Here is a 24,637-nt window from a genome sequence, read left to right on the forward strand (position 1 = left end):
TGCGTCGATGCGTGCCCGGGATCCGAACCCCGGCCACCAGCAGCGGAGCACGCGCACTTAACCGCTAAGCCACAGGGCCACACATTACATTTCTATTAGAAAACACTGATCTAGAGAATCTAACCTGCCTCGTTTCAAATATACTGTCTCAAAAGATGACTTACATCTTTTAAATTTTATTTTCTTTCTTTTTTCCTTTTGTGAGGAAGATGAGCCCTGAGCTAACATCTGATGCCAATCCTCCTCTTTTTGCTGAGGAAGACTGTCCCTGGGCTGACGTCTGTGCCCATCTTCCTCTACTTTCTATGGGATGCTGACACAGCATGGCTTGACAAGTGCTGCATCTCTCCGGGCCAGGGATCAAACCTGTGAACCCTGGAGACAAACCCCAGGCCTCTGAAGCGGAGTGAGAGAACTTTAACTGCTACGCCACCGGGCAGGCACCACATCTTTTAAGTTTTTTCACTTGTGCCTTGTGTAATCTAAAATGTCTAAAGATTTACTGTCCAAATAGTTTCAATTCGTGCAAGAGCTCATTAAGCATATTTACCCAATATTTTATCTAAACTTTTGTGTAAAAATATACTGATTTCAATTACATCTTTGTGTGCAGTTTCTCTCCATATACTCTCTATCCACTCTGCAAAATACTTCATATGTATAAATATATCATTTTCAAACTTTAGAGGAACTCTTTGCTTTTCTCGTATACCAGCATATGATGAGCCAAAAAAAAAAAAAATGTGTTGTTTTAATTAAATATGCCATTTATGATTTTATAGTCCTTAATCATATCCCTTATTCTTCATGTTTGGACTAATACTCACCAAATAGTTCAAGTATTTAATGTATTGAAAATACTGCATTATCCTTTTGCTAAATCTCAAAATACCTACAAGTAAACACCAAATTCCTAAGCTGTACCTAATACAAGTAAATTGCAAAACAGAACGTAGCAACAATGAAAATGCCCTACATAATGTTACAGGGCATTAGTGTCTAATACAGTATGCATTCTGCTGCTGATCTTAGATTTCCTGAGAAAGCAGATCTCAAAAAAGAGGGCATGGTTAGTTCCATAATTGCTACTTCCCTGTGGAGGAAACATCTTGGTAGTAAGGAGCATCCATGTAAACAAAGCGTGGACGGCACAAATGACTTAACGTGTCTTCCTTTTCTTGACCTGAGTTCACCTATAATGGACTAGATTTTTCCTTTCCCCAAAACTGCTGTCAAGGACTTAAGGATCGATTGCTATAAATGGTTCCAATGGCATAAGGAGAAAGGAAGTAAATATCCCAAATGCAAAATTAATACTTTAAGTTATTATGGCTCACATCTAAAAGTCAGATGCCAAGTGGATAATTACATCATGATCATTGTGTGTGACAGAAACCTCGGTCATCAGCTGCTGTTTGAGTCAGAATGATGATAGAGTATCGCAGGCTCTTCATCAAGGCATTTGAAGGCTAAAAGCTTATGAGATGCAGCTGATTGGTTTCAGTTTCTGACAGGGAAATCTTTATCTCCTAATTGAATTCAAATTGATTTTTCAGCAAATGATATTTCTGAGTTGATGATTAAGATTCCGGAAGGCACCCCAAAAGTAAAAAGCAAACATAATAACTTATTATTGTTGTATTTTAATACAATAGTTTTCTTCTGATTGCCTTTTCACTGAGAACTGCCTGATTACTTGGATCAATTTAGTAGCTAGTGGTTATTACTGTCCCATCTGCAGCCTAAAATGTAACAGTTATTTTCACTTGTCACTTGTGTACTCATACCCCCTTACCCCAAGCCTCACTTTCAAACAAGTACTGTACACATAACTGACAAGGCACAAAGAGAATTCTTTTTTTTTTTTTTTGCAGAGGAAAAATCGCCCTGAGCTAACATCCCTGCCAGTCTTCCTCGATATTTTAGTATGTGGGCTGCCAGCACAGCATGGCTGCTAACAGAGTGATGTAGGTCCAAGTCTGGAAACCGAACCTAGGCTGTTGATGCGGAGTGTGCTGGACTTAATCACTAGGCCACCAGGACTGGCCCAAGAATTGATTTTGTAGCTTTCTTAGAGCTTGGGAATTTTCTAAAAAGCTGGGTTAACATTTGCAAGTGCAGGCTATAGTTTCATCTGTAAGTTACAAAAACAGAGTTTAGTATATCCATCAATTAACCATTCAATACTCTAGGCACTGTCAAATTTTACTAACAGACATTTGGGGAAATTAATAAAGCAAACCAAATAAAATCAAATTAGATCTATTCAAGATAGCTACAGTAAAATTATGAAGCCACAGGGTTTGTTTAAATCAAGCCTTCTGAGTGTAGAGAACAGAATTTAATCCATGTGGTAAGAATGAATAAATCTACATCCTATTTAGGTACAGTGATTTGAGAATTTTAATGGTAATCTGGAGGTGAACTCGATGGGGAGGAGAAAATCAGCTTCTAGTGCTGTTGGGGTTGGGGATTTTGTGAGATTTTCCCAACCAATTTAAACTTGGCCTAAGAAATACCAATAATATGCAAGCGTGAGGGATGCAAGATACTAAGAATAAAATGACATTAAAATTTCAACTGATCTTTCAGATAAAAATAAAAATATCCATATGTTGCTTCTGTGGGTTCTGTTAGCATAGTAATATCTTGATCAATGATGCAAATATAGTGAACACATGGAGTTCCCAATTCATATAAGGAACGAGAGTCTCAATTTTTTTGCCATCAGCTTGCTGTACAAATTTGGACTAGGCATTTTCCTCCTTAGTTTCTTCTATCAAAATCTTGAAGTAGTGTTGCGTAAAATAGCATGTTGCTGTTGTAAACACTTTCAAGGCAATGTTTACTATGATAATCAATGGAAAAGATGAAGAAAAAGAGGCTTTGAAAGACTAGCAATAAGGCACCAGGACATCTATAGGTAAGGGGTAGCAGAATTTGGTGCTGTCTTACTGTAGCTGATTGTAATTCCCGATATATTCAGGAAAGCAACGGCTCTCTTCTCACATCTGCTTACATCAAAAAATAACTATCAAACACTTTACCCTAACCAACAACTCTTGGAGAAAGCAAACACAGAGGAGAACAGCGGCAAACATACTTAGAATCTCATCTCTTCTCTGTCAGATCTTCTATTCTTTCCTATTATACCGCAGTACAAAGAGGAGAAACCACGTCCCACTTCACTTTATTGTGGAGGTCAAATCAGTATACACTCAAAATCAATGCATTTGTCTACATATGTGAAAAAGAGATCAGCTTATTTAACAGACTACTTTGCAATATATTTTTGGGAAAATCCATTCATTCAATAATGTTTATGAGCACTTACTGTCTGTCGGACACTGTTTTAGCTGTTTGTGATACATCAATCAATAAAAGAAAGATTGTTGTCCTTGTAAAGCCTACATATTAGCAGAGAATGGAAGACTATAAAATATAAAAAATTAATTAATTAACAATATAGAATATTTGGAGGTGAAAATGACAAGGAATAATAGAAAATGTAGAGCAAGATAAGAAGGATGAGGAATGTCAGTGTAGGTGGGCATTCAGGGAGCTGGATTAAACAGTGATGAGAAGTTAGACTCGTTTAAACTGTGAGGTTTGGGCAAAGTTTTCAAGAAGGCAAGAGTGTTAGGAAAGTGGGTTTAGAGAGAAGGAAATTCAAGACAAACGGGACAGCTGGAGCTGTGCTCACCAATATGGCAGCCATCAACCACATGTGGCAACTGACACTCGAAATGTGGCTAGTGGAGCTGAATTTCTAAATTTTTAATTAATTTATAATAAATTATAATTTAATTATAAAAACAGATACTTGATTCGGTTAATCATGAACCTTTAATTATATTTGGAACAATTTGGTTATGTAAAGCTACTTTTTCAACTATAAATTTTATGAAATCCATATAGATCAAATATTATCAATGAAAATTTAGCATGTAAATTGAGATGTGCTATAAGAGTAAAGTACATACTAGATTTAAAGATTTAGTATAAAAAATTATGTAAAATATCTCATTAATAATTTTTATATTGATTATAGGTTGAAATGACAATATTTTGGATCTATGAGGTTTGAGAAATATACTATTAAAATTAACTTCACAAATTTTTATATGGATCTCGTGGAGAATGTTGGGTGCAAGGAAGGGCTGATAAAATTATACTTGAGAATACAGTGAGATGTTCACATGTACAGCAGCTTTTGTACATGGAGATAGGCTTACAGTATAGGTATGGATAGATGTGGAAATTTAGCAGAAATAAGGAGAAAACAGCCAGCCTTGGACAACACTAAAGATTAGTGGGAGAAGTCAGAATCTACAAGAGCACCAATGCAAAGACAGATGGTTCAGTCACGCAATTTCTCACCCTAATCTTCTCCCCCTCAGAGTTTTGCAAGAATGCAACAGGGAATTAGAGGTTGGTAACATATAAATCATATATTTCTGTACACTCTCACGGTAATTGGATTCTACAACTCTACCAGAGTAGAATCCAAAAGTGAAGGAAAACTACCTGAGATAGCTGCCAACTTTTTACCAATCTGAATAATGAGGAAAAAAATATGGTTTGGAATGCTGGGCATTGGAATAATCAAAGATAAATTCAATATGATTAAAATGATGATCTATCTCTAGCTCCACGTGGCTCTAATTTGAAACTGTGATAACCTCCTCACCCTAACCACCCACATTGAAAAGGCTTTGGCATCTCTGGAAATAAGCATTTACAGTGAAACAAAACATTATGCTTCAGGCTCCACAGTTCATTTTTACACAATGTCTGGAATACATTAAAAAAATAAAAAACACATGAAGAACCAGGAAATTGTGTCTAAAAATCAAGGGAAAACGCATTCAGTAGAAGCAGATGACTCAAGTATTTTAATTAGCAGCCATGTTCTTTTTTTTGAGAACGATCAGCCCTGAGCTAACATCTGCCAATCTTCCTCTTTTTGCTGAGGAAGACTGGCCCTGGGCTAACATCCATGCCCATCTTCCTCCACTTTATATGGGATGCCACCACAGCATGGCTTGACAAGCAGTACGTCAGTGCATGCCAGAGATCTGAACCAGCGAACCCTGGGCCGCTGCAGCGGAGCGTGCACACTTAACAACTTGTGCCACCGGGCTGGCCCCAGCAGCCATGTTCTTAAAGACAAGGTTTACAGAGTTTAAATAATTTTTAGAATATTTTGCTCCTTATTCATACCAAGTGAAATGTCCATCTTAAAACGTTTTTCATTCTGAAGGCATACATAGCTCACTAAGGTATTAAGGATTGGGACTGAAATAATACAGGGAGACTAAAAACACCACTGACAATAACAAAGAAGCAAAAATAAAATCCTGACTCCCAAGTACCTCTAATTTTTTCAGAATATTGTATTTAGAAACTTTTTGACCACAAAAGATAATTAGAAGAGAATTCCAATATTTATTTATGTGATATCTCTCAAGGAATTTTCAAGAGATGATAGTCCATTAGCCTACAGCAACCTTCCTTTACTGCCCTTCCTCCCTTCCTGCGTCCCTCCCACCTCCCTCACTCCCTTCCTCCCTTCCTTCCTTCTTTTTTTTTTCTTTCTAAATCCCTTTTAATCCCCTTGCAGCTTTTCTAGAAAATTTTATTAGAGAAAACTTTTAAGCATTCCAAATTACAGCCTTCCAGGTTTTCTATGACTTCATCTCACACTCTAATTTATCAGCTGTTTTTTTTTTTTTTTTTTACTTTGGACATAATGATTCTGACTTAAAAATGTTTATTTCATTCTGCCCATTTCCCAAATTCCCCAAAAGAAATGATATTATGGAATTTACCCAACAACAAGTATTCTTTCCCTATTCCAAAGACTAGGACTCTTTTTCTTCCCTTTGCTCTCATTCTGCAATTATAAAAAACTCAGGCAAAAGAATCCTGTCCCGATTTCAAGCATGATCTCCATGGAGAGTTCTGTACGGTAACCTATGGAAACATGACTTCAGTTTACTTTGCCCTTTGATTCTCCTTCTAGCTTTCACCCTTCTGTCTTATACTGACTCTTGATGATGAAAACTGCTTCAGAGGTTATGTACATATTAACCATTTGGACTCATATCTGACTAGCAAGCTCAGCCTCACAGTTCCATACATCCTGTTCATAACTCACAACTCGTAACTCTTAGCTGTCCCAACTGCATGACTGCCAGGTCTACAGTTTTGCTCTGGAGGCAATTGTCCCAGTGTCTACACTTCCTTGTTATCCCAGTATCAGTGAGGCCTTTTGTTAACCATCCATGTTGGACATCAAACGTCTGTCCTCACAATGCCCATCATGAATTCATATACTTGTCATATTTGACTATTGTAATCTCACCCAATTAATGTATTGAACAACCTTGTATACAATATGTCACATGGTGCATTGTTATATATACAGAGGTTGGTTGAACAATAGAAAATAATATTTATCAAGAATTTTACATGGTGCCATGCCCTGTTCAAAGATTTTTATATACACCAACTCATTTAATCTTTACAATAATCCTATGAAGTGTAACTTATTGTCGTCATTTAACACGTAAGGAAACTGAGACAGAGAGAGACCAAAGTTCATACAATACTTATGTGGCAGAGCCAGGAAAGAAATTAGGGAAGTCTACTGACTGCTTGGTCTAATCTGTAAGACACACAGCCCTAGGTATGAGTCTTGGATTTCATTTTTTTTCATGCATGGTAATGTTTACTTTAATATGAAAAACAAATATTGCTGAGTGCTTCATATGAGGAATGGGCAGCTAAGATGCCATGGAAAAGATTAATCGAAAATGATAAAAATAAGTTAAAGTAAAGGAGTATAGGTAGTATTTTTTAAAAAGAAATACAAAATAAATGAGCAAGGAGAAACAATAATTTACCTTAACCATTTTAATCTATATTAGGAAATTTTTATATTTTTTATTTGCATCCCCCATGTTCATTTATTTTCTGTATTTGCTTGTTAAAGGACTTGCTTGCTGTATTCAGGTATTAAATTGAAGCATTAATTTTTATATTCTCCACATAAATTTCAAGGAAGTTGCATGTAACCTTGTTGGCCTTCACCTCTCTTACCATAATCGTTTCCTATTTTTTCCCACCTATTTCACTTAGGACTGCAAATGTAAATTGCCTTCCTCGCTAATGAAAATTAGATTGGAGCTCTCTTTCTAGCCAGGAGTTCAACAAACAGTGATTCCCTTCCCTTTATCATGCACAGTTGCTCTGAAATGACAGTAGTTTGAAATTACTTTTCAAAGGCTATGTATCATGGTGGTTTAAAACATGCACTTTGAGATTAGAGAAATCCATTGCAAAACACAGGTCGGCCACTTCCTATCCAAGCAAGAATCTCATCTTCCACTTTTAACTTAAAAAAAATGGAAATATATGAAACATTATCATATACATATAAATTATCAATCAATATTATGTACATATGAAGCATGAATTCAGTTTAAATGAAGAGTATAAAAGTGAATACCCACACATCTGCATATTAAGAAATAGAAGTCTGTGAAAATATTTGAAGAACCCTGTATGCCTCTTTCCCATGGCTTCTTCCTCTCTTTCTTTCTCCTCCAGGATAATTACTGAATTTTATATTAACTGTTTCATTGCTTTGTTTAAAAAAATAAAATTTACCACAGTCATATGAATCCTTAAGATACTGTTTTTCTTGTCATTTTTGTTTTTATATAAACAGAATAACATATACTCTCTTCTACAATTAACCTTTTCACCTCTACTTTGTACTTTTAAGTTTTATCCTTGCAGATATAGTCACCTGTTTTTCATTTATTTTCATTGTTGAGTAGAATCCCTTTCGTATGACTACAGCAAATGATAGATTCCATTGTTCATGGAAACTTTGAGTTGCTTTCAGTGTTTTTCTATATTGAAGAATGCTGCAATCATCTTTTCCATTGTATGACTATTCCATGATTTGTTTATCCATTCTCCTTGTTGATGTGCTTTGGTGCTGTTTTCAGCTTGAGGATCTTATAAACCATGGAGCTGTGAACATTCTTGCAGAAATCTTTTTGGGCTCATATGTATTCATTTTTGGGGGTGGGGTATATATCTAGGAGTGGGATGTATGGGTTACATGTTAAGTACGTGTTTATAAGAAATGACCAAACTGTTTTTAAAGGAAACTACAAAGTTTGCATTCCTACCAGCAATGTGTCATGTTTAATAACCATTAAATGTTATGTTTTTCATTTTAAATACATTTTATCTGTCATCAAAGAAAGAAAAGGAGAGAAATATTAATCCTATAAATTAAATAAATAGGAATTGAGGTATTTTTATCAAGAGGGGGAAATAGAGACCTTAAGTTTTTATGCAGACACAGGGTGAATTAGTAGGGGAACAAGTTAGATAATTACAAAATATTACTATAGGAAAATATCGGAGCTTAGTGCCTCCATCCATATCAAACCATATATTAAATCCTTTGATTCGTATTTAATCAGCTTAACAAATATATTCAAGTTTAGTTACAAAAGCTTAATATACAACTTCCAATTTCACCCCGTCTGTCCTGTCCTAATTTATCCAATGCTCAACAGTATCTTCATGTTGAATTGTCCACATCTAATTCATACCTAAGAAAAAGATTTCCCCATTTTACGGCATAAAGGAAATTATACAACTTGCCCCAGAGCAGACAACTGGGTTATTTTCACATTTAGAATTATCTAATATTAGGATGCATTATTTTATAGTGTGTTTGATGAGATCAGAATCTAGCGGGCAATCTATATGAGACATAGAGGACAGAAAAAGACATAAAAGTCTTTTAATTAGTAATTCCTATAGGAAAACAACATAGAATGAAAACTCAGGTATGAGAGGAAAGCTAAAACAGAGAAGCATTATCACTAACGTGGGTAGGCAGCTTTCTCTCTCTTGTCTTGACTTTCCTCATCTTTAAAATGGAGAAGGTATACATAATACCTAAGTTTTACGAACAAAAGATAAATGCCAAGAGAATTGGTGAGATAAACATACAACATAACCAAAGAATGTCAGCAAGGGGACAGCAATTTGGTGAGAAGTAATCAACAATGAAGTAAATGAGGCATTGGATCAAAATAAAGCTCATATGATCAAATAGTTGTACAGTCAGAAGAGTTCTTGAAGGTATTGGTCAAGCAGCCTTCTGATACTTAGTTCTCTATAGAAATTCTAATATACTGTGATGAATAAACAAGACAACAAGGCACAATGAACCATACGATAAAAATTGGGATAAAAATCTTAGGATAATAACAGATCCTAAGATTAGCCAGGGTTTACTAACACAACTAGAAAGGTTTCTAGTTAAAAATGCTGCCAAAGGGTAGGAATCCTAAAATTAAAATTGAGAGGCTTAGAATGAGTCTCTGAGATGGAGTTTGGTTGCAGCGAGTTTATTAAGAAGTGGTGTTGGGATCAACACCTGTGTAAGGAAGAGGAAGGAAGGAGGATGGAGCAGAGGAGGAAATAGAAGTCAAGCCATTTTGCAGACCTAACAACAGCCTCAGCCAACTCCACGGGAAGTTCTGGAGCTTAAACAGCTCTGCAGAATTGTCCTGAAATTGGACTCAATGGCCCAAACTTTGTATTCCTACATCAACCCATACTAAATATGGGCTGCAGAAAGGGGTACAGCCATGGCTAGGCAGCTCTGTAACGCTAATCAATCTCTGAAGAGGATACAGTTGAAGTTTGTCTTCTGACAGCGCTCCCAGCAGTAGGGCAATAAGTTTTTTCATTGAAAAGAGATCTGGGAAGCCCATTATGGTGTTCACCATGGCTCATCCTCTGCAGCACTCTGATCTACTTCTTCATGTACACTCTGGGAGCAGCTTCTCCAGGATTACAGTTGACGTCTACTTTTGAGTGAATTTAGAAGGGGAAGATTCGAGAGGTGCTCTACATTTCCTAGTGCAACAGCTGGTCTTTGGATGCAGCTCGTGCTCATTGTTTCCTACCACTATTATATATTTCACATTCCCCTCACCCTCATCTAGCAGCTCTACTGGCCTTACATGATCCTTTGAACCATGGGGCCTAAACTCTGCTCTTCTTGTCCTTCTCTGGCTAGAGTTTCTATCCTTGTCTTCGTTGTCATAATTGGGCAAGTCATATTTGATAGGTGCTCCCAAATTAATGAGGTGCTAAAATATATCTCATTGTTCCAACGAGTAAGAGCAGCACAGTCAATTACCTATGCCACTAAGTTGACTCCCCCTTTTGTTCATCAGTTCCTTGGCACAGGAACCTCAAGTATCTAAAGAAACTGTTAGAGATTGTAATCCAATGGGACTCTTGCCATGGACCCTCTCAGAAGTGTTCCCACTTTGAGAACAAAGATCCTCAGGAGGGCATATGTTGCCTTACAAGGATGAAGTCTCTGCATCATTTCAAGTAAGGGAGTGTGTTTCCAGCAGTAATAGGAAAGAAGGAATCATTTCTGAAGGTTCAGATGCTTCAGAAATATCTTTGATTCACATATTTTGGGGATTCAACACAAATATCTTTATCCTATGAGGAATGATTCCATTCTTTCCCAATTAAGGGACTGAACTTGCCATAGCATACATGTTTTGGTTGGGCATTTAATTTCCTTTGGGGTTTAGAAACTGACCATTAAGTCTTGAATCTGATCTTCAGCTTTCTCTACCCTCCCACTGCAGGGAATATGTTCCTTTTTCTAAGTTACCAAGGAGACCCACCAGCTTTCACATTACTTTCATTCAGTAATTGGATTAATCACTCAGATTTCTTTTAGTCTTTCCAAACTTTTCTTGAACTTAGTAATAGACTACTAGTACATTGTCTTTATGATTATTATTTCAGCTAATGCTTTCCCTTTCATTTGTAAGTTATTCTAATTCAACATAACTGATAGTTTCAACAATTGGTTTGGCACCTTATGCTAGGCACTATGTGTGCTCACCTACCACCAGAGATGGTGGCTTCAGTGACAGTCAAGAGCTGAGTGATCTAGGCCCAAAACACCATCAAAGTGCCTGTTCTATCAAAAAAATTTTGAAGGATTGGTTCCCAGGAAGCTGAGTTGCCATAAAGGTTGTTTATTAATTAGAACATTTGGGATCAACACCTATGAAAAGGAAACAGAATTGGGCAGAAGCTGAGCTGTGCTACAGACTCAACAGCAGCCTTACTAACCCTGCCAGGATCCTTGGAATAAAAATAGCTCTTCAGATTGTCCTGAGTTTGGTCCATTACAGTCAGGACTTTATATTTCCCATTAGGTTAGTTATTAGAGGTGGGCCAGCCCAGGAAGCAATGTGACGATGAGCCAGGCTGAGGCAATCTCTGAAGATCCCTGAGAGCAGGAGATTTCCTGCCATCAGTACTCTCAACAGCTGCAGCCATAGGTCCTTCACTGAAGGGAGATCTGCATGGTGCATTGCAGAATCTATCACACTCGTCATCAGTAAAAGTAGTATCATATTCAGACATATGGAGAGCTATTTATTGATATTAATATTTTATACCCAAAGTTTATACTCTAAGAAATTCCAAATGATTTTTATATACCTGTTTATCTGAGTCTGACAACAACCTAAACCTTGGAAGTTTAAAAACTTCCAATATTAGGAAACTAAAGAAAAGAGATTTAAATTGCTCCAGTCACTATGGGTGAGACTTAACGGCTACTATCTTCTGACTGTAAGTTTGAATATTAGTAGATTAACAAGATAATTAACTAGTTAGTTAGTACAGTTCATAGGTTTTTATTGCCTACTATGAATCAAACACTATCCTAGGCCATAGCCATGAATGAAACAGAAGTATCTGTCTTCATGGACCTTGCTTAGTGAGGAGGCAGTTTTAAATGGTCGTGGGATGTGATTTTAAGTTTTACGGAGAAAAGGAAACGGCAGAACACAGAAGAATAGAAGGAATGAACATTTGATGAACATCTAATAACTATGTTTTGTTTATATAAAAAGTATAGGAGTTATAGTAATTTTCATTTTATTGGTGAGAAAAATGAAGCAAAAGAATGAAATAAATTGCTTCAGTTCACACAGATAAGTCATCAAGCCAGCATTCAAATACACATGTTTATGTGTAGCATATTTGTTTGCATATGTGTTGTCTATATCTGTATGTTTTTGTGTGTACGTAACAGAGATGGGGGAGAGAGAAATGTGAAATCTGGAATGTATAGTATAAGAAAACGTCACCATTGTTATATTGGCACAAAAAAAAGGGATCATGTTTTACTTATTAAAAAATAAAGTATTAGAGGTAAAGAGAAGAACTATTTATAATTGCTGATAAATCTTCATATTGTAGCAAGTATTTCAAATAATCTAATGAAACTAGTTTCTGTAACTGTTATTTCTATTCATAAAAAATCACAGTCTGTACCTGTGTTAGGTTTAGCTCTTTTGTGTGGGAGAACAAATAAAAGTCAAATTATTCACAAAAGGTTTCATGAGGATTTTTTAAAAACAGATAAAATTTACGAAATTTTTCCTTATAGCCATAAAGTATTGATGAAAGAGAAAGCTTGTAACTAAGCAACACCTCCCCCTTCCCTTCCCCCACTCACATTTTTAACCAAATGTTTTTAACCAAAATGTGCCCAAATAATAATGAAGACCATCATCTACCCGAACAGGTAGCTCAAGAAAAGATATTATTATTTTCTATCAAATTACGTAAAATTCAATTTGCGTATGTGCTGTTCTGAACATATACTAGTTCGCCAATTATCTCTTTCAGACAGTTTTCCAGTTAATGGATTTCAATCAGTAATTTAAACTTCTACAGTTCTATTATTCTCTTCTTTTGTTGCTGCATAAAATATGAGAAAAACATTTTTCCAATGCTCTTTCTTTAAATTAAGCACTGTTTTGATTTGAAATAGAATGAGTAAAATCTTATAGCCTGTGCCAAATGTTTAATTGCATACTATATAATTTGGTTAACATACTTGATATCATATTTTTAGTGGTTTTTTCCCAGCTTAATTGACATATAACTTACTTAAATGTAAGTTTACGGTATATAACTTTGATTTGTTGCACATATATTGCAAAATGATTACCACTGTAGCATTAGCTAACACCTCATTAGGTCACATAGTAACCACTTCTTTTTTGAGATGAGAACATTTAAAATTTACTCTTAGCAACTTTCAAGAATATAATACTGTATTGTTATCTCTAATAACAATGCTGTGCAATAGATCCCCAGAACTTACTCATCTTCTAACTGGAAGTTTGTACCCTTTGTACAACATCTCTGTGTTTCTCCCAACCCCCAGCCAACAAGAATCACCATTCTATTCTCTGTTTCTCTGGGTTCAGCTTTTTAAGATTCCACACATAAGCATTCACATGCAGTATTTGTCTTTCTCTATTTGACTTATTTCGCTCAGCGTTATGCCCTCAATGATGTCCATCCATGTTGTCGCAAATGGCAGGATTTCCTTCTTTGTTATGGCTGAATAATATTCCACTATAACATTTGATGAATACACACATATACACACATATATTTGATATATCTCACATCTTCTTTATCTATTAGTTCATAGATGGATACTTAGGTTGTTTCCATATCTTGGCTGTTGTGACTAATGCTGCAATAAACATGAGAGTGCAGATATCCTTTGATATCTTTTTTTCATTTCCTTTGGATAAATACCCAGAAGTGGGATTGCTGGGTCATACAGTGGTTCTATTTTTAATTTTTTTGAGGAACCTCCATACTATTTTCTACAGTGGCTATAACAATTTACATTCCTATCAACAGTGCACAAGGTTCTCTCTTCTCCACAATCTTACCAAGATGTATCTCTTGTTTTTTTGATGATAGCCATCCTAACAGACATGTGGTGAATACCTCATTGTAGTTTTGATTTGCATTTCCCGATGATCAGTGATGTTTAGCATCTTTTCATGTAGCTGTTGGCCCTTTATAAGTCTTCTTTGGAAAATATTTCTATTTAGTTGCTCCTCCCATTTTTTTATTGTATTTTTTTTTCTTTTTGGTGTAGAGTTGCGTGAGTTCTTTATATATTTTGAATATTAACTTCTTATCAGATATCTCTCTGGTTTGCAAATATTTTCTGCCATTCTGTAAGTTTCCTTTTCATTGTTGATTGTTTCTTTTTTCTTTTTTAATTTTTCGCTGTGCTATGCTTCTTTTACACTGTGCTTTTTAGTTTGAGGTAGTCCCGCCTACTGATTTATTGCTTTTGTTGCTAGTGCTTTTGGTGTCATGTCCAAAACAATTGTTGCCCAGACAAATGTCAAGGAGCTTTTTCTCTATGTTTTCTTCTAGAAGTTTTAGGGTTCAGGTCCTATGCTTAAGTCTTTATTCTATTTCAAGTTAATTTTTGTGTGTTAATTTTCTAAACTTCATTTATTGAAGAGACTATATTTTCCCCATTGTGTATTCTTGGCTCCCTTGTCAAATATTGGTTGACGGTATACAGGAGGATTTATTTATGGGCTCTCTATTCTTTTCCATTGGTCTATTTTCATGCCAGTACCATACTGTTTTGATTACTATAGCTTTGCAATAAGGTTTGAAATCAGGGAGTGTGATGACTCCAGCTTTAAACTTCTTTCTTAGGATTGCTACGGCTACTTGGGGCCTTTTGTGGATCCATATAAATGTTAGGATTCCTTTTTATATTTTTTTATTCTATTGCTATTGCATTGATTCTAAATTGTGGTATGAATATTTTAACAATATTAATTCTTCTAATACATGAACACATCTTTATATTTGTTCATATCATCTTTAATTTCTTTCATCAAAAACTTTTAGGTTTCGTTGTACAGATCTTTCATTTCCATGGTTAAATTTATTCCTAAATATTTGACTGTTTTTGATGCTATTGTGAATGGAATTGCTGCTTTATTTCTTTTTCTAATATTTCATTGTTAGTGTGTAACAACACAACCAATTTCCATACATTGATTTTATATCCTGCAACCTTATTGAATTCATTGATTATTTCCAACAGTTTTTTGGTTGAATCTTTAGGATTTTCTATGTGTAAGACCATATAATTTGCAAACAGAGATATTTTACTTCTTCCTCTTTTGATTTGGATGCGTTTTATTTCTTTCTCTTGCCTTATTGCTCTAACTCAGACTTCCAGTATCATGTTGAATAAGATTGGTGATAGTGACACCCTTATCTTGTTCCTGATCTTGTAGGAAAAGCTCTTAACATTTTACCAATGAGTATCATGTTAGCTGTGTGTTTGTCAGCTAACCTGACATACCTATGGTGAGGTATGTTCCTGATATTCTTAAGTTGTTAAGAGTTTTTATCATGAAAGGATAATTGTATTTTGTCAAATGCTTTTTCTGCATCTATTGAGAGGATAATATGATTTTTATCTTTCATTCTATTAATGATGTGTATCACTTTTAGTGATTGGCATATGTTTAACCATCCTTCAACTCGAAGAATAAATCCCAGTTGATAGTGGTGTATGTTCCTTTTAATGAGCTGTTGATTTCAGTTTGCTTCTTTTAAGATTTTCCCTCTGGCTTCTGATTTCAGCAATTTTACTATTAATCTGTAGCTTTGTTTTCTTTTGTAAAGTTTGAGAAGTTTAGCTAATAGATTTTTGAACATTGCTTTTTCCCTCTCTTCCTCTTCCTTTCTCTTTCTAGAGACATTAGGCATGTTAGAATTTGTCCCGTGTTCTTGTGGCTTTCATAGCTTTACTGTATTCATAATTTTTTAAAACTATCTATCCCCATATCTAACATATTATGCAGACAGAACAAATTTTACATTTAAAAAATTGTACAGTCATGTCCCCCCAAATGATACTCAATGTTTTCTACTTTATCTGCTTCCTTACTGGTGGATAACTTTATTTCCAAAATTAAAACCCACATGAAATTATGAAAATTTGTCACCTTGGAGGAACATGTCACATTATCAGTGAAAAGGTTTGAAGACTTTATTGAATAAATGAAACCTAGTCTGGACTTCAAATGATGCATATATTTTTGCAAAAAAGATTAATAGTGAGTAAACAATATGTATAAACGATCTCAGAGATATGAGACTACATTAATATTTTTAAAAGTAGAAAGTAAGTAGTGAGAGAATGCGGAACGTTACTGAAAATTTAATACATGGATGAATTGCTACTGGCTTTATATAATATATAAAGAAATTTGTAATTTTCTGTGTATTTACTAGGGACTCAACAAAGAATTTTGAAAGAAAAAAATGGCATACTCCTTTATTTTTCTACACACAATAGTTTAGAAATTTATTACTGTAGTTCATAAGTTAGGTAGTGAAGGATTCAGCTAGAAAAGTGAAATAAAAAGCAAGGTCTTGTAACCTAAGAGACTGATGACTAGTTAGTTATGGGCAGAAGAAGAGATAGCCTGATGGAGCAGTCTATTGCCATTCAGAGTGTTTTTGTCCAAGTTATTGGTAAGGTAGTGATACCATTATTTAAATAAGAAGCAAAGAAGGAAAAATTAACTAGAGGGGAGAAGAAATTGAATTTCAATTTGGACATATAAGATTTTGTGTCAATCATTGGCATAAGTGGTGATTTCAAGGGAGTTGATGGAAAAGCTGGTATGAAGAGGTTAGAAAAGGAACATTTCCGTGCTCATCATCTCACGACTGAAGCTGTCAATGGCTATATCAAGTTACTGTGGATAGAAAAACTAGACTGACATTATTTAGAACATTGGAAGAAACACCAGAAAAGAGGAATTAAAATTCTCAGAGGAAAAAGGTTGCAGCAAGGGGAGCTTCAAGAATTCCTGCTTGTTAATTTCATTGACACTGTACACCCTATAATGTAGATGATGTCTTATCAATTATTTTGGCACATGTAGTTAGTAATAATTTGAAAAAAATATGTGAAGCTATTTAATCATAAAAATAGTTAATAAATACATCATTTTAACAAAAAACATTTAAAAGCCCATTTTAAAAAATAAAACCAGGAATTTGATAAGACAAAAATAATATTTTCATAGCATAGTAATTCCACTCTTTTTATCATAACATTATTTCTATTAAGACAAACTATTATAAAAAAACATATCAAGGAATGATTTAACTTCTGCATAAACTATTTTTACTTATCTATTTTATCCTTTCCATATGAAGATATATCTACTTTATGAAGGGCAATTCTGATGTCATATGATACATAATTTTTCTAACAAAACATCATCATTTAGTGTTGTCTTCCTCATATTGTCAAATTTCTGATTAGTTCTATATCACTTAAAACATTTTATTCATAGTTTTCTTTTAGTGTAAGAGTTTTGGGTGGTGGCATCAAAAATTCAGGCCATGATTTCTTCAAGATTTAGTAATTATTGAACTTGGAATTTTGTTATTTGTGAATGCTATATTGTAAACTGTACGTTTGACATTTCTAACTTTTAACAATTCCATAAGACATACATTATTGTCTGCCATTTTTTTTCCAAAATAGAATTCAAAGAATTTTGCATTTATCACTCAAATCCACTTGTTTCATAGACTGGCTTAAAGATGACATATCACTGGTCAAAACATTGCATTCTTTAAATTTCCAATAATTTGGATTTGAAAGTATGGTTCTATTTCCTCCAAATATATTGAAAGGAAAAATTCTTGTTTAAAAAATATCTCTGGAATATTTCAAAGTCTATCGTTGCTGATTTTTGTGTGTCACATTAAGCAGGTAATAAATTATTTGTAATTTTTACAGTTTTAAAATATATGATTTTCCTATAACAAAACCTGGAAATGAAATTTCCACCTGTCTTGGTGAAGACAGTTATATGACTTTTCCTTTGGCCTTTTTATATATCTTGCGATGCATATAATGCTTTCTGAGTTATTTTTTGGTAGGTAACATGAGAACTAACTCTGTATTGTAGTTATTTCTCAATCTAACTTAATCAATAAATTACTTCAGCTCTTTTTAAAAAAACTTTGAGCTGTATTGCAGAAGAAAAAATTTATTTTCACATATGTGCATTAAGCTGGTGGTTTTCTTCGCAATATCTAAGCCCTTCAATAATTGCTCTAAAATAATGATCTTTTAATATGTATATTTCACTGGTGTACATAGGTTCAATTAAATTATGTAGTTAAGTAAAATATTACATCTAATTAAAATAGTTGGGTGCAAACCCAATAAACCCTTAGTGAGTCAACAATCAGTGCAGCTGTAATAAAGAGTAGCCTACTAGTATATGCATCATTCAATATGTTTTACAAACAGAATTGAGGCCATTAATTAATCTGTAAAATCAGTTTGGTGGAAGTCACTTAAGAGAGCTTGTACCTCATTTCCGCTTTCATCAATGGTTCATTAAAATTGGAAGCTTCAAGCTCCTTCAGAGAAACAATAAGAGAAAACCATGTAGGTAACATATGATGTATTAGGAACAGAATGCGGTGAAGAAATGAATTAGTGGTATCGTAGATATCCCTAATGGCCGCACCCAAATTAATGACCCTTAGCATCCCAAGGTTGAGGATACCAGTTTCCTGTGGAGTGATATATATGGGCTGCAGTGAACAGAGAAAAGGAAAAAGAGATAGTAATGAGGGGATATCTGCTTCCTTAACAATTTGGCTCAGATAGTGCTTGGTGCATCCTCGCTAGGGAGATAAACCATCGCTTGAATGATAAACATCTGCCTGTGGATGTGGAGGTGGCAGCTGTGTCATTGTTCAGCATTTCCATTTGCTACACTGGTGAATATGAGAAGAGTGTATTAGTAAAAGCATTTAGTTTTTGCATTGTTAATGATACCCTGCCAATCATCTTCTGGACACAATAGAGAACGGAATTCATTATTTCTTTAACATGTTAAAAAAAAGAATTTTCCTAAATCCTTCTAATGCTTTTTGTTTGTTTGTTTGTTTGTTTGGATATGCCAATGACTAGTTGGATAATATGCACTCTTACAACAGCACTATATAGTTCTCTTTGAGATAAATGTTTTCTATAAATTCTCTGGGTTTAAATGAATGCCGCTGCCTTCCTGTCACTCTCATTCTCAGAGAATTGACTGTTTCTTTCACTCTCTCAGCAGAGGTATAATGTAACCTTTGAAATAATGGAACCTCCCCTACTGTCAGGGAATAGAAATAGTCACCCAATCTTTCTGGGAAAATAACTACCTTTCTTTTAAAAATGTATTTTAAACTCTTTTCAATGCAATTTTATTAATATAACTGTGTGATATTCTTGAACAAAAAAACTTCATTCTTTGTTTCAGAAGAGAAGTTAGTTTTGTAACATTGAAGATGTTAAAATCAAAACTGTTTCCCTTTTTTGCATTTTAACATCTTTTAAAATATGAATAGGTACAAATTATCATATAAAGAGAAAGATTCAAATTCTAAAGTATATTTATCCACACATACATAATGAGTAAATCATTGATCTAATTCATGGCGTGAATGTATAGTTGACAACAAATATAAATAAATATGTAAAATTCATATTTCATGCAGATTATTATTTCTCAGAAAAAAGAGCTTAGGTAGATATTTGACTTTTAACAATGATATTCTTAGATAAGAGGCATACAGATGCAAGAAAGCAGTTGACCTTCTCTGAACTATGTCTCAATTGACTGTGCAGTCAATTGGATAGTAAATAGCATTAATTTAACTATTTATACCAAGCTTATATTTGCACATTGACCATAGCTAAGGCCCTGTTGGACTGAAACGAAACCAAAGGATTGTTGAGGATTCTAGAATTTACAGAGGTTAATACACTACATTTAAGGCCCTTCCAGGACTTCTGAGAATCCTCATTTGGTACATACCTGCATGGGAGACTGACTACAAATCCTAGACTGGAAACTTAGATATTTTGTGCTAATGGTTGTGACCTGATAGTAGAGGTCACTATCAGGTTAATTGAGGCTGTGAAGTAAAAATTCTCAGTAAAAACTAATCTCCATGTGTCTATTAGATAATGGAGAGTTGTTAAATGTTTCCCAAAGTGATCAAGATCCAGTCAGTTTCTACTAAACACTGATCGATTTAGAAGAGAAAGTAAGCTGGATTGACAGAAGAGGAAAGTGGAAATGGTGTTGCTACACATGCTGACCAACCTGTGACAGTCCCATTTGGTGCCAGTTGTCCCAGCAGAACTATTTACTTTCACTGTAAAAAATTGAACCAGTACAAATGATATTTTTTTTTTGGCCATCCTAATTAAGGCCCTGTTGAAATGGTTGACGTCATATTACAGAGAGCTAGAAGTGGATATGCAATGTTAAGAACAAATTCAAAGAAAGCTATGGAGCTATTTGATTATCATAACAGCCCTGTGAGACATTTCTTAGGGATATGGATGCTGTCCTTTCCAGCTTATATGATACAGAGTGGCAAGATGCAGTCCAGGTGTGTGTGTGTGTGTCTGTGTCTGTGGCTGTGTGTGTGTGTTTTCCAAAAACACTTCACTTACTGACGCAATAGTACAATACGTTAAAATCAAATTTCTGTTCTATCACGCAGTCCTCGCTGTTGTTCCTTTTAATTGTAATAACTATTCCTTCCATGTTTCACAAAGCGAAGCAATTATTTCTCAAAAACAAATGAGAAAGAATTTCTCCTGGGAAGACACCCCTGACCTCTCTCTAAATAGAATTGATAGCTCCTTCATCTTGTGATCTCTGTACCTGATACATTCTTTGATCATTAAGCTTCTGACATTGTTCTGTAATTTACTTCTTTCTATATCTCTGTACCCTATTACATATTGGGTTTCTTGACAGAAGGGACTACTTTTCTATTCATTGAAGTATTCCAAGTACCTGACAATGTGTCTGACCCACACATTTATTGAAATGAATTCAATTTATTGAAATGAATGAATTTGTGAATTTTCATAATGAGTAGTCAACTGATTGGAAAATAAAATAAAACCTGATTAATTTGGAATCCGTGTAACTGGAATTCTCTATTGTTTCCAATAGGGAGCTCTCCTGAAGTTATACATTAAATTATCCATCAGAATATGTAGACTATTATAAGATTAGCTCTAGGTAGTCTTGAGCTCCTAGAGCTAATCTAGCTAATCTTTTTAAGGAAAGCATTCTTTTTTTTTTTGTGAGGAAGATCAGCCCTGAGCTGACATCATGCCAATCCTATTTTTTCTTTTGCTGAGGAAGACTAGCCCTGAGCTAACATCCGTGCCTATCTTCCTCCACTTTATGTGGGACGCCACCACGGCATGGCCTGACAAGAGGTGCGTCAGTGCGCTCCCAGGATCCGAACCCAGGCCACCAGCAGCGGAGCGCGAGTACTTAACCGCTACGCCAGGGGCTGGCCCCAAGAAAACATTCTTTTATGATTGATTTTAAGCATTCTTAAATAATTCAATTATTTTATAATCAACTTACTTGCAAAAATTGCCACATCTAGATCATTTTGTTCATTCCACCAAACAAGAAACCAAGGCATTTATTTTCATTGCAGTTTGCCTAATTCTAGGTACTGCATATTCTTGCATAGATTTAAACTAAGTTAAATTTAAAATACAGATTTTTAAAAGGCAATTTTTAAAAACAAATTCTGTTCTCAATCTGATTTTTAGGAGGCTTCCTCATGTTTGAATCTGGACAAGGCTGACATTAAGAGAAGGGACTTTCTTTAGAATTGTTAAATCCGTAATGTATTGCATAGTACTGTTTTACAGAAATACACAAATTATGAAAATGGATCTCTTCATTTTCAATTATCTCGTACATTTTGTTTTAACAATTTCCTAAAGTTATCCTCATATTTACTTGACTCTTGTAATCTTGCTTTCCCCCCAAAATTACTTTCTTACTTTACCTTTATAATTTCCTATGATTTTAGAGACATACAATTTGACCAATCTATTTTATAACATTTTTAGTGAAATTCTTAGGGAAAAAAATGGATGTAAGAACCAGATGCCCCATCTTTATCTTGAAAATATCAATTAATATCTCCTCCTTACATTTGTAATATTTTATTTATAGATGTCTCATTTTCTAATTGTGATCTTTAATTTACTTTTTTATTTTCTTTTTCCATCTAGACATCTCTTAGTATGCCTTACATAGAATAGTTGCTCAATATATCTTACTATTTTCTTAAAACAAATGTTAAATTAATGTTCACTCAGGTTGATTTGTTTCTTCAATTACAAATAACCTCAAGGAACAGAATATGTCTCAATTATAAACTATATCTTTAGAAATTAACACTCAGAAATATAGACTGATTATTTTAGAGAAAAGTTTATAATAGTTTTTCCAAAGAGAAAAATATTAATAAAATTTATTTTTCTTAAGTTAAACCAAAGAAATAAAAATTTTCAATTAATTTTTGCTAAGCTCACTAAATTGCTACTTAGTGTCTATTAACCACTAGATATATAAGTCATCAATGTACAGAAATGGTTACTCTTATTTTGCAAGCATCCTCTCTCAATTAGCATAGTAGGAAGCCTTGTCTTGTATCAAGATTATTTGCTGTTGCTCTTAATCTTCTTGGTTTTTTCCACAATTGAGTTCCATGGCCAAACATGTTCCCCTTTTATTCAAATAGCACAGGATCATACAATACGTTGTGCTGATGGCTCAGAACCAGAGTCTACAGATTTGGATGGGATTTTTCATCACTTATTGTAGCAGATTTCCATTAAGGGAGTGGATCAAACTGCAGTTAAACTAATACAGTGACATAAAGCATATGTATAACAACGTTAAACGGCAGGCACAGAAATGATTGTAGGGAGGCAGTCTCCTTTATGTACATTTTACTACTACAAATATATCTAGGTGACAGATTCAATTTAAAACCAATGTTCTTTCTGAATATTTATTATCACTTCACGGGCCAGCCATTCAATAAGTTTTCAAAATGGTTCATGCTCCGGTTTTAGTGAAAACTGTGATGTAATGAGACAGTGGGGATATCTCAAGTTTCAGTCTTTCCTTAGACACTTTCTACATTTCCCAAGACATATAGTGTTATGCAATGTCACAATGAGAAAGCCAAGGGTCTAGTGATGTGTGCTGATTTATGTCCTTGAACCATGACACTATCTCCAAGAGAAAGAGACATTACAGAGAGAGACAGAAAATATATGTTACCCAGTAAATTTCTAAGAAACAAAGTTCTGAAAACTCCTTGGAAGACTGATATGATAATTGTCAGACTCCACTTGCCAGGACTTCATGGAGCAGCATGTGTGGTAGTTGAGATGGCTTGGGATTTAGTTCTATTGGTGTAAAACAAACACCACCAACTTAGTGGCGTAAAACAACAATCAATTTATTATACTCACAGATTTGGTGGCTCAGGAATTCAGGCGAGGCCAAATGGGATGCCTTGTCTCTGCTGCTCATATCTGGGGCCTCAGCTGAGAGGATTCAGTTAGCTGGGGATGATATGAAAATTTGGGAGATGAAATTATCTGGATAATATTTCACTCATATGTCTGGTAAATAGGTTGTGGTGACATGAAGGCTGGCCTCAACTGAGTCTGTCAACCAGCATGCCCACACATGGCCTCTCCATGTGGTTTGGGTGACTCACATTGTGGCAGCTGTGTTCTGAAAGAAAGCATCCTAAAAGCATATGTTCCAAGAGAATCAGCCAGACTGCGTAGCATTTTATGACCTGTTCTCAGAAGTCACATAGTGTCAGGTGCGCTATACTCAACTGGTCAAAGTAGGCATTGGACTTCCCAGATTCAAGGGAGAAGACATAAATCCCACCTCTCATTTGGAAGAGTGTCAGGCGTATGACTTTTTCTTAACTGACACAGAGGAATGAGAATCAATTGAGAAAGAAAAGAGTAGGTAGTGGTTATACCAGAAACCTGAGTAAAACCCAGTGCCGAAGTTAGGATTATCATGGAAAATCGTAGTGCTAAGCACATAAAAGATAATTATCAGTGTATAGGAAGATCCTTGTCTTGATTTGGTAGATTCATAAAAAAATTGTTGTTATAAAAGCAAGATAAAAATCAGAAAGTAGAGTAGGTTAAAAGCAAGATATATAAATTCAAACTTAGTGGTAAAACATGTGAATGATGAATGAATAAACAAAATGAGGTGAGAGAAATGTACAGATGGTCAGTACAAGATTATTTAGGAACCAAGATCCTGATAGATTTTTCCAGAAATGAATACGTGCCTGTCTTATAAATACAAACTTAGTGTTCCCGTCCTTATGCTTGAAAGACAATTGTGCAAAGGATGACATTAATAACACATCTGTGGAGACATACGTGTTCAGAAAACTTTTGGTGCAGAATCGGAGATACAATTGCTACATTCGTGGAAGGGGGTGTGTTGCAGTTGTGGGGGTATACTATTCTAACATTAAATAATAAAGATAAATTTGTAAGTGAACATTAATTATTTATTCACTTATGGGAAAATATGGCTTATGTAGCAGATCCCTTAGATATTGGATAATGATAGCAACTCTATTTTATTCAGAAATAATACTGAGTGCCTCTTAATTAGAAGGCACTACGAAAAAAATGTAGCAAGTCTAGCAAAAGGGTTAAATATGGCCGCATCCAATCATACGCACACAGCTTACATGCAGGCAACTT

Source organism: Diceros bicornis, chromosome 22, assembly GCF_020826845.1.
Source record: "Diceros bicornis minor isolate mBicDic1 chromosome 22, mDicBic1.mat.cur, whole genome shotgun sequence".
In the NCBI taxonomy this organism is placed as follows: domain Eukaryota; kingdom Metazoa; phylum Chordata; class Mammalia; order Perissodactyla; family Rhinocerotidae; genus Diceros; species Diceros bicornis.